The following is a 13,851-nucleotide window of genomic DNA, read 5'->3' as shown; positions in this document are numbered from 1 at the left end:
TGCCAATGTGATGGCAGCCACACAAATAAAATATCCATTTGACATTTTTAAACTTCATTTTTCACCAACATTGCAAAAAAGATAAAAATATTTCTCACATAAAAATAGCAGTATAAAAATTATAGTTCCAATTGACATTTAAGATCTAGCTCATACAATCCTTGAAACAATCCATGCATCTAAGAAGTCAAATCAGTGCCAATCAGACTGTTTGCGTCCATAAAACTTGTCCTTAATAGATAATGGATCAGGGAATATAAATGATGAATTGAAATTCATACCAAATTTTAAAATCACGTTTTTATAGCATGCAGTTATATTTTAATGGTCATATCTGTCATTGTTTATGTAAGAGGTTATCTTTTAGCTAATTAGTCTCCTGTCACAGGTTCTATCTAAGGGACTAGACAATACTTTTGCCCAACTGCAAGGCTTCAGAAATGAACCTAATCTCTTTCAGACATGAATGTCTACTGTCAACTGAACAATATTCACATCACACTTCTATCTTCCACATTCTGTTTCCAGAATGAGAAAGCTGAATTCTTCTCTAGATGTAAACTTACTGTAAAGTAGGCTTACTTTTATTAATTTCTGACAAGAATGTACATTTTTCCAATATATAGACATCCCAGAATATGACTGTTCCTCTAATGTATTATTTATTTCATTTTTCATTTTATTTAAGTCAAGTATCTATATGGCTGAAAATCTCAAAAGTGAAAATAAAACATCTTAAAGAAAAGATGGCAAGAATATTTTCAAACCAGATATACTAAGTTCCTCAACATTCACTCTAGATGTATCCAGAATTCCTGTTTCAAGGCCAAAAACTCAGAAAAACTGGAGTGTCAGTAGCTATAGCAATGAAAAGGCCTTAAAATAAGGTAAAAAGGAAATAAAAAATCCTTCCCCAAAAAATGCAATACAAGAAAGGTGCAGTAGTCAACCTGTACAAGAGATATAAAGATGTATGAAAGCAGGGAGTTTTCCTGAAATTTGTATCTACTTGTTCTAACTAGGAATAGGAACAGAGGATCACAAGATATCTGAGGTTGAAAGGGACTTCAGGAGGTCATCTGCTTCAACCTCTAGGCAAAAGCAGTTTCCAGAATTTTCTGTTCTTATGACATTTCCCAGTACATTGCTCATGTGCCAGCCTTCAGGCTGCGGTTGCAATTCAGTGCTCTAGCACTATGGTCTCTACACTGGAGCATGTACCAGACTGGAGGCCACACAGAACAGAGAGGACAGAAAGCTAAGTTACAAGTGAAAACACACAGACAAACTAGAGGAGGAAAAAACGTGGGAAGAATGCATTGTGCAGCAGAAGCTGTTTTACAATTCCTCCACCCAAGAACAGTTTATCAAGAACTCACTAGGCTACTTCTAACAGAAGTTCTTGATTACTCCCCTCAGCTGGTTGCTTTTGAAATCTGCTGACTAGCTTCAATCAAATTTGAAAACAGACTCAAGACCAAATTTCTTCAAGTCCCAATGTAATCCCACCCCAAAACAACCAGCTGCTGGTGGAAGACACCCAAATCCATATCTGCTATGTAGAAAAGGCAGGTATTAAGACTCACATCTTAACCGCTCCAAAAGGTAGCAGTCAATCAGTACACAGCTCCAACCCCAGCCATGGCATGTGCAGCTGCATGGCCAGCAAAAGAGGTAGAAGACAGGGGAGGCACTGCAGAGGGAAGGAGGAGAAAGATAAAGAGCATAAATCTAGTAGAATGTAGGTTTCATCAGCTCCGATGCTTAGAGAACACTTTGTTTTTGGAGAGCTTATTCTCTAAGTTTCTTCTAAAGACAATATTTTCACAGTTGCATGCAAGTACTAACAACTTTTTCAGCCAAAAAGAATTATACTAAAGAATCTCAAACTGAAACTAAGACAGAACAGTTAAATTAGAAGTTAGCTTCAAGACAATTCACAGTTTTAATACCTAGAGACATATATTTCTAGGCAGACAACCATTATAGCCAATTTCTACAGAAATATTTGCACAAATTGGAAATAATAAAAACCTGTAAGATCAAAATTTTACTGCAAACCAAAAGCATCACCAGACTACTACTCTCCACTGGAAAGAACATATCAAAAGTATCAAAAGGTTACTAGAGCTATTTATGCTGACACAGAAGTCTTTTTATCATTTTCTTTATTCACAGAATACATTTTTTGGAGATGAACCATGGCAAATTTGTTTAAAACTTTAACACTGAGATAAACTCTGACCTCTTTGCTTCCAGCTGGTTGACTGGAATTGGTAACATGATAGCATGAGTGAATTGAACTTTTATGACATTTCAATTTTAACCCATGGGCTGTTATAATATGAGCTAAACAGCCACATGAAGAGGAAAAAGCAGTATTCTTAAACTGAAACATGCCACAAGGAGTAAGGAGCAGCCTGAGGAGCATGATTGCAAGCATCACATTTCACTGTCATCTCTCATACCATGTATGGCCAAGCAGCAAACATTCCCATTTAAAAACATAAACAAAGCATATTAATTCAGATTCCAAATATAAGAGAGGACAAATTAGTATAACTGCAAGAGTAGGAAAATTTACCTGTAAAGAAGCTACATGGTTCCAGTGAACTACCACTGTCATGCCAGAGGTTGCAGGTGCACTGGAGACATTTGTGGTCACACCAGTTCACAGTTACGAAAGTACTGATCTGAGCTGCTAAAATGCGCTACAAAAGCTATCTGCCATCAAGCATGGCAATTTCAATCTAAATCTTTACTAAACATAAGTTTAGTGTGAGAGTAAAAAAGGAGGTAAAAGAAAAAAGTGTCTTGGAGGTGAATCCTGTTGCTCTCTAAATAGCACTAACAAAATGATGCTAAAAGCTTGAAGATTAAAGGTTAAGCTTTCAGCTACATCAGCCAAAAGCTTAAACAGAGCCAAATAAAAGTGATTTTACACAATTCTTCTACAAATTTTTATTCTGAAAACAAGAGATTTTCAACATCTTCCCCAATACATGATCTATTATCACATCTAGTGGTGAATAATGTGAATACTCACAGTTAGAAACAATACTGAGAAAAGAGGTGAAGTTAACTACTAAGTGGTCGACAAATCCAGAAAACCAATCTTCCTCATACTGAAAAACTGAAGGAAGGCAGACATTTACTCAAAACTGATGGTTCTGAAAGTTTCTTTAGAGCTGCCTCCTGCAGCACAGATGCCCAAAAACCCATTGCAAGATATCTCCTCATTACAATATTCAGGGATCGTAACAAGCTGGGTCTGTTCTTTTCTGTGAGGAGGACAGAATGCTTAGACATGAACTTCAAATGCAATTTGTACCAAGCCAACAGTACAACAAGCTTGCTATGTGTACTGCAGTCTTTGATAATGTGATCCCATAGGTGTACCTAGCTGGTAGAAAGTGGCATGACTAAGAACACAAAGGCAAGCGATTAATTAGCCACACAGCTTGTTCCTATAAAACATACATTTTTCACCCCTACACCCTTTCACAAATTAGTCTTTAAACTTACAAAGCAACTTTACCACAATACTCAAGTTCAGTATGAAACATAATCCTACAGGAACAATCAGGTGTTGGAGTAAAACAGTCCAGCATTTGCTCCAAGTACTTATTTTGTCTAAAGAGGTCCAATCTCATTACAGAGGAGAATGTAAGCTCTACCCTGAAGTTTAACATGCAGCACAACTTACTGAATCTTAGTGTGTCCAACAACAAAGTATCTCATCATGTTTGGTTTTTGGAATCTGTTATAAATACTCCATAGAATAAAATAATAATAAAAAATCCATTATACTTCAGAGGCAGTATTTTCCTGTAATGCTATTGATACCTCTTTTTAATTCTAGAAGCATGTACTTTTCCCGTGCAAAACAAAATCAGTAGTCTCTTGTCTATTGGGATTCATGTCTGGGTATTCTACCTCAGAACAGAAATCTCAACATTCAAAATTCTTATATGAATCTAAATGACCCATTACTTGAGTTCATTCCATTTTAAAACATATGCAGGAAATGCTCAAAGGCATTTTATTTTTCAATTTCTCAATTCCAATTAAGAGGCTAAAACTAAAAAACCTAAAAATCCTGTTCAATCCTATTCAATTTAGACAGACTGTTGCCACTTCTGGAGACTGAAGTTCAGCACAATATGATCTTTAAATAATGAGTAGATATCATACAATATTTTAACAGAAAAAAATGTTAGAGGAATTACAGTAACAACTGACAAGTTGTAGCAACCAAACTCCAGACTGCAGATAAGTGAGAAACTTTCTGTAACCCTGGAATAACCTAGGAGCAAAACAACTACTGGGTAGCATCTACCAGAAGCAGCAAAACCCAAGGCCAGACCAAACCGCCCTGTGTAAAGAGGCATAAAGTGTGCCAACCAACTGGAATAAAAACTGATACCCACTGAATGTAAACTACTTCAGTTGCATATAAATAATGGGAGAGAAGGTGCAGAGTTAACTACTGCCCAAAACCAGACATCTGTGCCTGGTGGGTCCAGAAAGAACACCGAAAAATGGTGAGCCAAGTACTTGTTTTGCTACTGAGCAACTCACTGATACTACATCAAAAAATAATTTTGTTCAATGATTTCAGGAATAGATATTTAACAATGCCATTAGCTATTAAGAGCCATAATACTGTTTTTCATACCTAGCTTTTACATCCAAATTTGAAAGCACCAGCCCTTTTTTTGGCAGAAGCAGCTGCTAACAAAACAGCAAATTCCATAGACAAACCACATAAACTTGCTCCTATTGAAAGCCTGGTTGCTTTTGCTAAGGCCATCCAGCAGGGCAAAAATCAACTCTGAGGTGGATTTTTTCCCTTTAAAGCTATTTTTTATCTTCATGTACTTGTCTAAATGTTGCCTCAGCTAGAAATAGCAGTTAAACTCTTGCAAGATTTCAGCACAGACAGTAAGATCGGACTATGTGATTCCTAATACATGAATGAGCTTGCTACCAGGATGGTGAGTTTGAGGAAAAGATGCTATTGCACACAAATACTGTGCCACACAGTCTAAAACCGAAAGAACAAAGGCTCCACTATTACTTAAGAATCGGAAAATTAGTTCTACACTGTTAACATTTAGCAAACAGCATAAAGTTCCCTGTTTCCAGGACGCTGAGGAGTTATTTGAAGCACTTATGAGCATTTGCAAATATTTTGTGTATGGCAGGTAAGCACGCTCCAAGCAGAGAGATGCATGCTTGTATGTATGTGTAACTCAACTGTAAAAATAGTAAGACTGGTTAGAGTACATGGAACCTGATCTTCTCTCCTTTATTTGGTCTTTGGGACTAGTAGTAAAGGAAAGGAATGTGCTAGTGAAGACTAAAGCAGATCACTGATACACAGCCATGGATACAAAACTGTACAAATGCTGCTGCTCTTTAAGTTATTTAATCCTTATCAGTAACTAACTCTATGTCACATGGAAAAGCCAACAAAGGAATTCTCCAGAAATAATGACACATATGAAGCCACCGCCCTCTCGTATCAAGAACACTGAATTCAGTATAACCATTTCCCAGAAAAGGAAGAAAACACAAAGCTTGTAAATTAGGTATCAAAAAAATGTTTCCACTGAAACTTAAAATTTATATTTTGCTTAGTGAAATGATAATTTATCATTGTATCTGAAAAAAAGAATTAGAAACACTCTATAAATTAAAAAGCATCTATTAGCCATGACAAACGTATTAAAGTTTTCTTCTGTGCAGCTAAAATGCAGACATAGCTCTAGAAAGTGTGCAGATAATAGATGTACCTGCTATAAAATCTGCTCTTTTAGGGAAAAGAGGAACATGTTACTCACAGTACAGTACTCATCTATATTTATAAGAGAGGAAACAAAAAATATACCTTCTTAGTGAAATTTCTCACACATCTTACGTCTTCAGTCATCCCAAGCTGGTGACCAGAACAAGATGAAATATGAGACCCAATTAAAACCAGATGTACTTGCATTGTACAGTTTGCATGCAAGAAGGAACGAAACAAGTTACAAGAAAACAGCATTAGGAAAATTCAGCAAGTTTTCAGAAATGGTATGTGTGTCTATTACTAGCTTCTATTTAAATTTAAAATAACTCAAGATTTTAAATGCACAAACTACTAAGGCTGTCACTATGAAAAATAAATCTCAATGATCCTTTCTCTCCTAGAAAGGCTAGACTTGACTGTAGAAACAAAACTGATTTTTCACACTGAAGAGTCATCTAAAATGTGTACAACATCTGAGGCACTAAGGATTTGGAAACACTAATAAAGATTTACACTTTTCCTCCTGAACTGTCTGATGTAAATCTGCATCTTCAACCTCAAGCAGGAGAAGGGTAGAGACAGAGAAATGTTTAATATACCAAATCTCTCTGAATTGCTCTATCTAAAATTTCAGAAGTGTTACTATAGAAAAGCAACATAGCATATAGTGTTCAATCACCTTTTCAAAGTTTGGGGTTTTTTTAAATTAAATTCAGCACAGGCCCAGCTTCAACATTTAACTAATAAAAGGCATAAATCTATTTATTTATACCAAGTTACTTAGTATAAATGTAATTTTAACAGAATTGTAAAAATTAAAACTGTATACTTGGGCTCTGCTCTTACTAATGGCAGTTTACCAATTCTACTTAACAGGAAGCAGCAGATCAATCACCCCAATTTCGAATTGCCAAACATTAATGTTCTTATAGAAGACAGAAGGGAACATTCACTCTTATTTGTGTACCTCATGCTGGACTCATTGCTTGAGACTTGCTCCTAATCTTAGATCCTACTCTCACCCCAAACTACTGTCCTGGTTGTTGTTTCTACATTGTCTGAGAGACAGAGATGGGCAGCCCAAAGGGGAGTGCCAAAACAGATTGACTGTCACAAATGCTGAAACTGACATACAGAGGCATTTTGAAGATAATTTTGATTCCAAATACTACAACAGGAATTCAAAAGGTGAGAAATATTTCAGAAAGTGCAATCACTTCCTCAATGGAGACTAAAAATCACTGGTTCCATATACCACTAATTACGGGGTTTTATTACCGCAAATCAGCATTAGAGTTTAAATCAACAGAAATAACACCCAGTGATATAGATAAAGTACAACTGTTTATCAGGGGTTTTTTTCAACAGATGAGGAATAAATGGCTGGCAAAGAAGAGGTTTAAGTGACAACTAAGTATCTGAATTGGTAGAATTTGAAAATGCACACTTAAAACATTCATTGTTAACATTTTCTTAGATATAAACTTGATATTTTTCTAAACCTAAAGATGAAATAAGGCTGGAAACTTTAGCTAATGCTATTTATGAATTGCATAACCTAATATGACAGAAATGAGTTTCAAAAATCCAGCAGAGAAGGAAGCCACATTCTACCCTACTTAACCAGTTCAGCAAATGAAATGTGAAAAGACAAAGATCAAGGAACAGAAGTGACAACTTAGAAAACTGAAAATATTTGATATCAATAGTTTCATGGAAGATTAATATTTTAAGAATAAAACCCTCTAAAGATTATTAAGGCAATAGGGTTTTTTGTTTTCCAAAATCCCACTTCCCTATTTATTTAGGCATTCAAATCCATATATATCTATTATGCCCGATTTATATGCTGTATTGTAAGATATTTGGCACAGGATTTGAACACATAAATGACATTATCTCATCAATAGGCGACATCTAATTTTTTCCCCCCAAATTCTCAAAGAATACAAATAATCAGCAATGATTGATCTGTGGCAGTATATGCCCGTAAATGCTCAGTCTACAAGTAAATGCTTAAGAGAAAAAAAACTCCTGCTATCAAAAGCCTTCTGTTACGTTTGGATGCAAATTCAGAGTTGCTTTCTGTGTTACTGCAATTTCAAAACCTACTGGTCAAATCAGAAATAACCTCAGTTCTGTAATAAGGCTTATGACAGGTTGCGTGCTCAGGCAACAGAACAGAAATTATACAAGAGAGACTTAAATCAACTGGCTAAAAGCAACCTCACTGGTACTTAACCTTTAAACTGTAATTCACTGTTGATGCAGCATCAGCAGCTATAAAAGGAAAGCCAGGCTTTCAGACCACTGAGTATAAATATCAAGTCTAGATTTTTAAAGTCAGCTAAAGCAAAGAGATAAACGAACAGACCCACTCATATGCAGAAGTGCTTGTCATCTTGATGTTCATGGACAGTCCCAACTATGGGTTGGAGTCTCTCAATCCACCCGAAAACTGAGTACATAGAAACTCCACTACCTTTTGATATCTGAAAGGAGACCACCTCCAAAGTTACTTCTGAAGCAGAATTGCCTCCCATCTCTGCTCAATCCGAGAATTTAACAGAAGGAGTACAGTACTGACTGGACCTGGACCAGAGATACGCAAACAGTTCCTGTTGTCACAGACAACCCAAACAATTGATGGACAATCCAGACAGATTTTACATGCAATTCCATTCCCCCTGAAAAGTGAGAAAATATGAATCTGAAGCCATAACCCACAATCCTTTATACTGCCTTAGCACTATCTTCTGTCTATTTCACTGATTACTTGCTACCTCAAGGAAAAAGTCTTCAGCATACAAAAGGAAAAAAAGGGTGCAGTGAAAAATAAACACTCAGTAGCATCAGCAATGCTACAGACAGTCTTGGAAAGTTTCTGTAGTTTATTTGCTAGCAATATTCCACGCTCAGCATGCAATTATTCTCAGAACTGCAGGTTCCCTGCTACTACCTAGCAACCATTCTTTAACGATTAGATTTGCCTTTTGTATGAACTGTTAAGTGCTGTTGTCTAGTGTCTTACTTTTCCTTGATGAATTTTGTACATTAGGATAGTCAAAATCAGCACACAGTGGTTGCTGTAGATCGCATTATTAAAAAAAAAAAAAGGAATAAAAGAATTGAAAATGAGAAAAAAATAAAAGGCAGATATTTTATATATTTAGCAGAAAAGGGTAGTAACAGTTCATCAGACCTGTGCCTATAAACAGTTAGGAGAATTGCTACATGATTTCATCTGAGAGGTATTTACTTTTGAAAGAACTTAGTTTTAAATTCTTCATTCACTGCTTTCTGATAAGTTCTTCTGGACAGTCTGAGCAAGCAGCATTCTATAAATCTGTGCCCAAGAGTACAAAACTGAAAAAAAAAAAAATCACTTCTAATCTGTTTAGGTCTGGGATAATTCCTCTAAAGATATTTGCTCTTATTTTAGCTGCATTTAGAATACATTGCTCCAAGGCAACCCTTGGCCTAAAGGTTTAATATGGCCTGTAGGTTAGGCTGCAGTGACAGTAGATCCCTTCAGTGACAGCTGTTGAGTCAGAAGCAGCACTCCAAGGTTTGAGCAAAAGTTAACTGAACACAAAAGGCTTCTAGTGGCTAAACAGATCTTGAAGTTATAGAGCAAGTACTACAAACTTGTCTTCACACAGGTGTCTACAGTTTGATTTCTGAAATTGCTGATGCAGACAACAGAAAAATAAAATCAAAGGCTATGCTTAACAACAGCTGTCTAACATTACCAGCTCCCCAAGACACAGGCTCTCTCCTCTTTTGTAAAACAGAGGTTTAAAAAAGATATAAAGGTGTTATTTGATAGTTCAGCAATGATTTTTTTCTGGGATGAAGTACTTTGAATCTCAGCAGCCCAAGTGAAAACAGCACCTCATCTGTACACTCCTCTATGCAGCAGATATTTTGATGTCCTCAAATTTCTTCCAAAACAGTTGAGCAGTTTCTTGTGTTCGTGGATCTTTTTTTCCTGGCCCATAGAGCCAGTTTTCCAAATTCATGATATGTAAAGTCCAACTAAGACCAACAAAAATACCCAAAAAATTATTTGCTACTGACATTTCCACTTCTCAGCTGTTCCACTTTTATAGCTGTTCAATTAAAACTTATGTGAAAATACTCAGGCCTTGTTCATAAAGATTTCTGCAGCTCAAATACATGAAATATGGGTAAAGAGTGGGTTATTTAAAAGAAAAAAGAAACAAGCAAACAGAAGTCTGAAATTACTTTGTTGTTGAAAAACAAAAGCCAGAATTCTGAGGCTTGACAGGCAACTTTGCCATTTGCATTTCCATATCTAGTTCTCAAAGAGTCTGAGTTACTGTATGGGCTTGGGGTCGAAACATCTGAACAAGTGTAACTTAAACATTCAGTTACCGTCGTGGGAATTCTTCTGGGAAAAAAATGATGAGCAGTGAACACTTCCTCTCCATAATGATTAAAACAAAGCAGAACTTTGGTTAAAGTTATTACCTCATGAACTCATGGAGCCACTGCTGAAAGTTCAAGATGAAGGAACTCAGGTCAGTATACAAATTGTCTTCTATCCAGAAATTTAATTTTTATTTAAATTCTTATTTTATTATTAAATCTGGCTTGGGATATTTCTTTCTTCTTTGCTCTATCAATGGGTAAATTAGTCTAAATCTAAGTGAGTTGAAATAACAAAAATTTAGAGCCAAAATGCTGAGTTAAGTTACTTAACTGTACGCCAGTTCACATACAAGATAGAGAATTCCCATTTTTACACTAAATTTCAATGACACATTCTGTAGAAAAACAAAAAACACATCAAAACACAAAAACAAACCACAGTTAAGTAACACAGGAATTTTCCAAGTTACTTAGTTTCTCTCCAACTACCTGAAAGGAGGTTAGTGAGGTGGGTGTTGTTCTCGTCTCTCAGATAGAAGTGACAGAACAAGAGGAAATGGCCTCAAGTTTACCAAGGGTGGTTTAGATTGGATATTAGGAAAAACTTCTTCACCTAAAGGGTTACCAAGATTTGGAACAGGCTGGCCAGGAAAGTGGCGGAGTCGTCATCCTTGGAGGTATTTAAGGACACGTGGATGTGGCACTAAGGAACATGGTTTAGTGGTGGACTTGCCAGCGTTTGGTTAACGGTTGTGCTCGATGATCCTAAAGGTTTTTTCCAAACTAAATGATTCCATGATTCTATAAATAATTGCTTAGCAGGGGGACTTCTAATTATGTAAAAATTACATAAATCTGACTGAATCAAGTAAATTGCACAATTCGTAGACCATCTCAATTTCTTTGCTGATGCAATACTGTATTCCTAGCTGTTAGAACTGGTAGAACATCACTCCGAACATCATTGGGCCCATTCTGCCATCTAACTCACCACTCCACCTAACAGAAAGATACATCACCCTCTCACCATATCCCACCATCCTTTCCCAGACACCTGTGTTCCAGATAATGCAGACACTGTTTTTTTCCCCATCCTCCTCTTTGTTCTTTTGCTCCTTTCAGAATAACAGTTCTGGACATCCTGCTGCTGCTACCTAGCAGAAGATAAATGATTAAAAATGTAAGCAAGCTCTTCCTACTTCTCCTCTGAGCACTACATTCACTGACTCACTGTAGGACTGCATGCCTATTTCCAGAAGCAGCTAACATAGGAGTCAGTGTAGCTCCTTATTCTGAAACCTTCACAAACTCTTAACTACGTCCTTCCTTACCTTGGTTTCCACGCAAAGATACAGGAGTCACTTAGTTTTTCTAACTACCAGCTCTCCCTGCTCTATCACCGTATGTCTTGTCTAGTCACAGCTTGAAAAGAAATGCCTCAAAATTTTGGAGGAAGCAATTAAAAAAACCCCTTTGAATTGGAAAAAAAATACTTAACTAACAAATATTAATTTTAGAAATTGCTTTGCTGTTCTTCTGAACTATCACCCAAGAGAAGTTATATCAGTTTTGTTGAATTTTGCTCATAGACAATTGATTTACAGCATAGTCAGTAAATAATCCCTGTTGCCTCCTGCTTGCTCTTTGAGACACAGAAATTCACTTACAGAAAGAGTATAAGGCCATAGGCTCTTGATGATCACATGCAAAATGTCTGAGTATATTGGGAAACCTATGCAAAATCCTAACTAAAACCTCATGCTTTCGTGGGTCAGGCAAGCAGTGATGTTTCAGGTTCTATCCTCCCTCCCCCTGAGGAAAAGAAGTCTGAGGAGGAAAGTCAAACAAAACATTACATTTATTCAAAGTCTTCACGAAAGCAAATTACTCATCTTAAGGCATATCTTTACCCAGCATTTAACAGAAAAACTCTGTGAAGACAGGCTGCATGGATCCTATAGAAGACAAGCACAACTCCTTAAATTCAAGACATGCTCAAATTTGAGTTCACACATTTACAGACAAAAAACCCCCTGAAGATTTACTTATGAAATCTAATGTTTTAAAGATACTCTACTTTGTTAGTGGAACACTCTGTAAGTAAAACGTAAGTAAAGAATAAAACAAGTAAAAATCTTCATATTTTCAAAACTCTGTCTGTGAAATTGCATATTATAGAAGCAATGATTAATGTCACTGTACTAACACTTAAACATTGCATTACACTATTTCTTCTTGTGAGCAAGTATCAACAGATACATCACATCAGACATTAAAAATTACTGAATTGAAGAAAGCAGTGATTTTTTACAAGGCTGCCTTTTAATTTTATAATCTTTTCAGCATGCTCTAAAAACTTACTTGTTTATGATTCTTATTCCCTGTCCTATCAATTTAGCTCTTCTTTCTATAATGTGAATTACTTCCTGTACTATCATGCTCTGGGCTGTCTCCAACTCATCCAGAAAAAATTCTGTGCTTGGAGGGAATGAAGAAAAGCTTATCTTTTCCAATAAGCTTGTTCAGCAAACAAAGCCTAGGTCCACAAACATGTTAGTTATGCTAAGATTCTGACTAAAGATTTCCTTCTTCTCTACTGTGTCTCCTTACTAATTCCATACATTATAAGTTCCTTCTGAGCAAGAAAATAATTCAATTCTACATAAAAAAAATATTTACTTTTAGTAAAGCAGGACAGTATACAACGTCATTCATGTAATTTCAAATCTGTATCTATCTGCAGTAAGAAAACAGTTATAACCTTTACTCAGCTAACAAAGACACAACAAGCCACTGGAATATCAAGGGAATCAGATGACCTACTGGAAAGCCCTTTGCCTTCATTTCATCGTGGTTTCACCTACCACTTTGGAACTGGGGCTCTTCTTTGCTTGTGCATACACAGCTTTTTAGTTTTTTAGTTTTCCCTATTACACTGTCTTTATCTCAACTCCTGACTTTCCCCCTTTTTTACCCTTCTAATTCTCTCCCCCATGCTGCTGCATGGAATTAAGTACGTGGCTACGTGGGGTGTAAATGCCCATCAGGGTTTACCCACAACAAGAACATTTAAGCAGATTTTTTACTTGCTGGTATAGTCAGCGTATAGGGTTAATATACAGCCACTTACAGGAAAGTACAAGTCTTTGCATTTCAGAACAAAAACTTTCATGCCTGCAGTTATTTTTAATGTGTTCAATCTTACTTTAAGAACCTTTCCAGGAGAACAACATTTCTGGGGGAAAAAAAAAAGGTTAGGCTGCTACAAGATAGATGTCACCATTTTTCTCTCTCAAATTATTTAATTCAGACAAAAAAATAGGAAATAATCAAATGGGAAAAAAAAAAACAAACCAGGAAGTAATAGGCAATATGAAGCATTGCTATGAGAATCTCAATCATCCATGGGATTTGCCTGCTTTTAGAGACAGAACAGAACCCATAGGTAGGCTAAGAGCATATTCTTCATTCCCATTATGCTGCAAGATTACATATGCATTGCATATTTTTAATAGATCAAAACTGGATATATATATGCTTATATATACTTTTATATGCTGAATGCAACTTAAAAAAAAAAAAAAAGGCACACACAGACTCCAGTTAAACAAAACTTTTTTGTTTGTTGCTTTTTGTAGTGTCAACATCGACACGCAAACAGA

General features: G+C 36.1%; 1 protein-coding gene across 2 annotated transcripts in view; it reads right to left on the bottom strand.

Annotated features, from left to right (window-relative positions):
- LNPEP (leucyl and cystinyl aminopeptidase) overlaps positions 1–13,851 on the bottom strand; it is a 54,424-nt gene that overhangs the window by 32,157 nt on the left and 8,416 nt on the right. The window contains exon 2 of one of the 2 annotated variants that reach the window (XM_082302069.1): positions 1,587–1,693. The exons of the other annotated variant lie outside the window; for it this stretch is intronic. The gene's annotated coding sequence lies outside the window, so the exon portion shown is untranslated. The remainder of the gene's footprint in view (positions 1–1,586; positions 1,694–13,851) is intronic. 2 annotated transcript variants of the gene reach the window in all.

Source organism: Coloeus monedula, assembly GCF_965178545.1.
Source record: "Coloeus monedula genome assembly, chromosome: Z".
Classification (NCBI taxonomy): domain Eukaryota; kingdom Metazoa; phylum Chordata; class Aves; order Passeriformes; family Corvidae; genus Coloeus; species Coloeus monedula.
The sequence above is the reverse complement of the archived record's forward strand: the minus strand, read 5'-3'. Positions and strand labels throughout refer to the sequence as shown.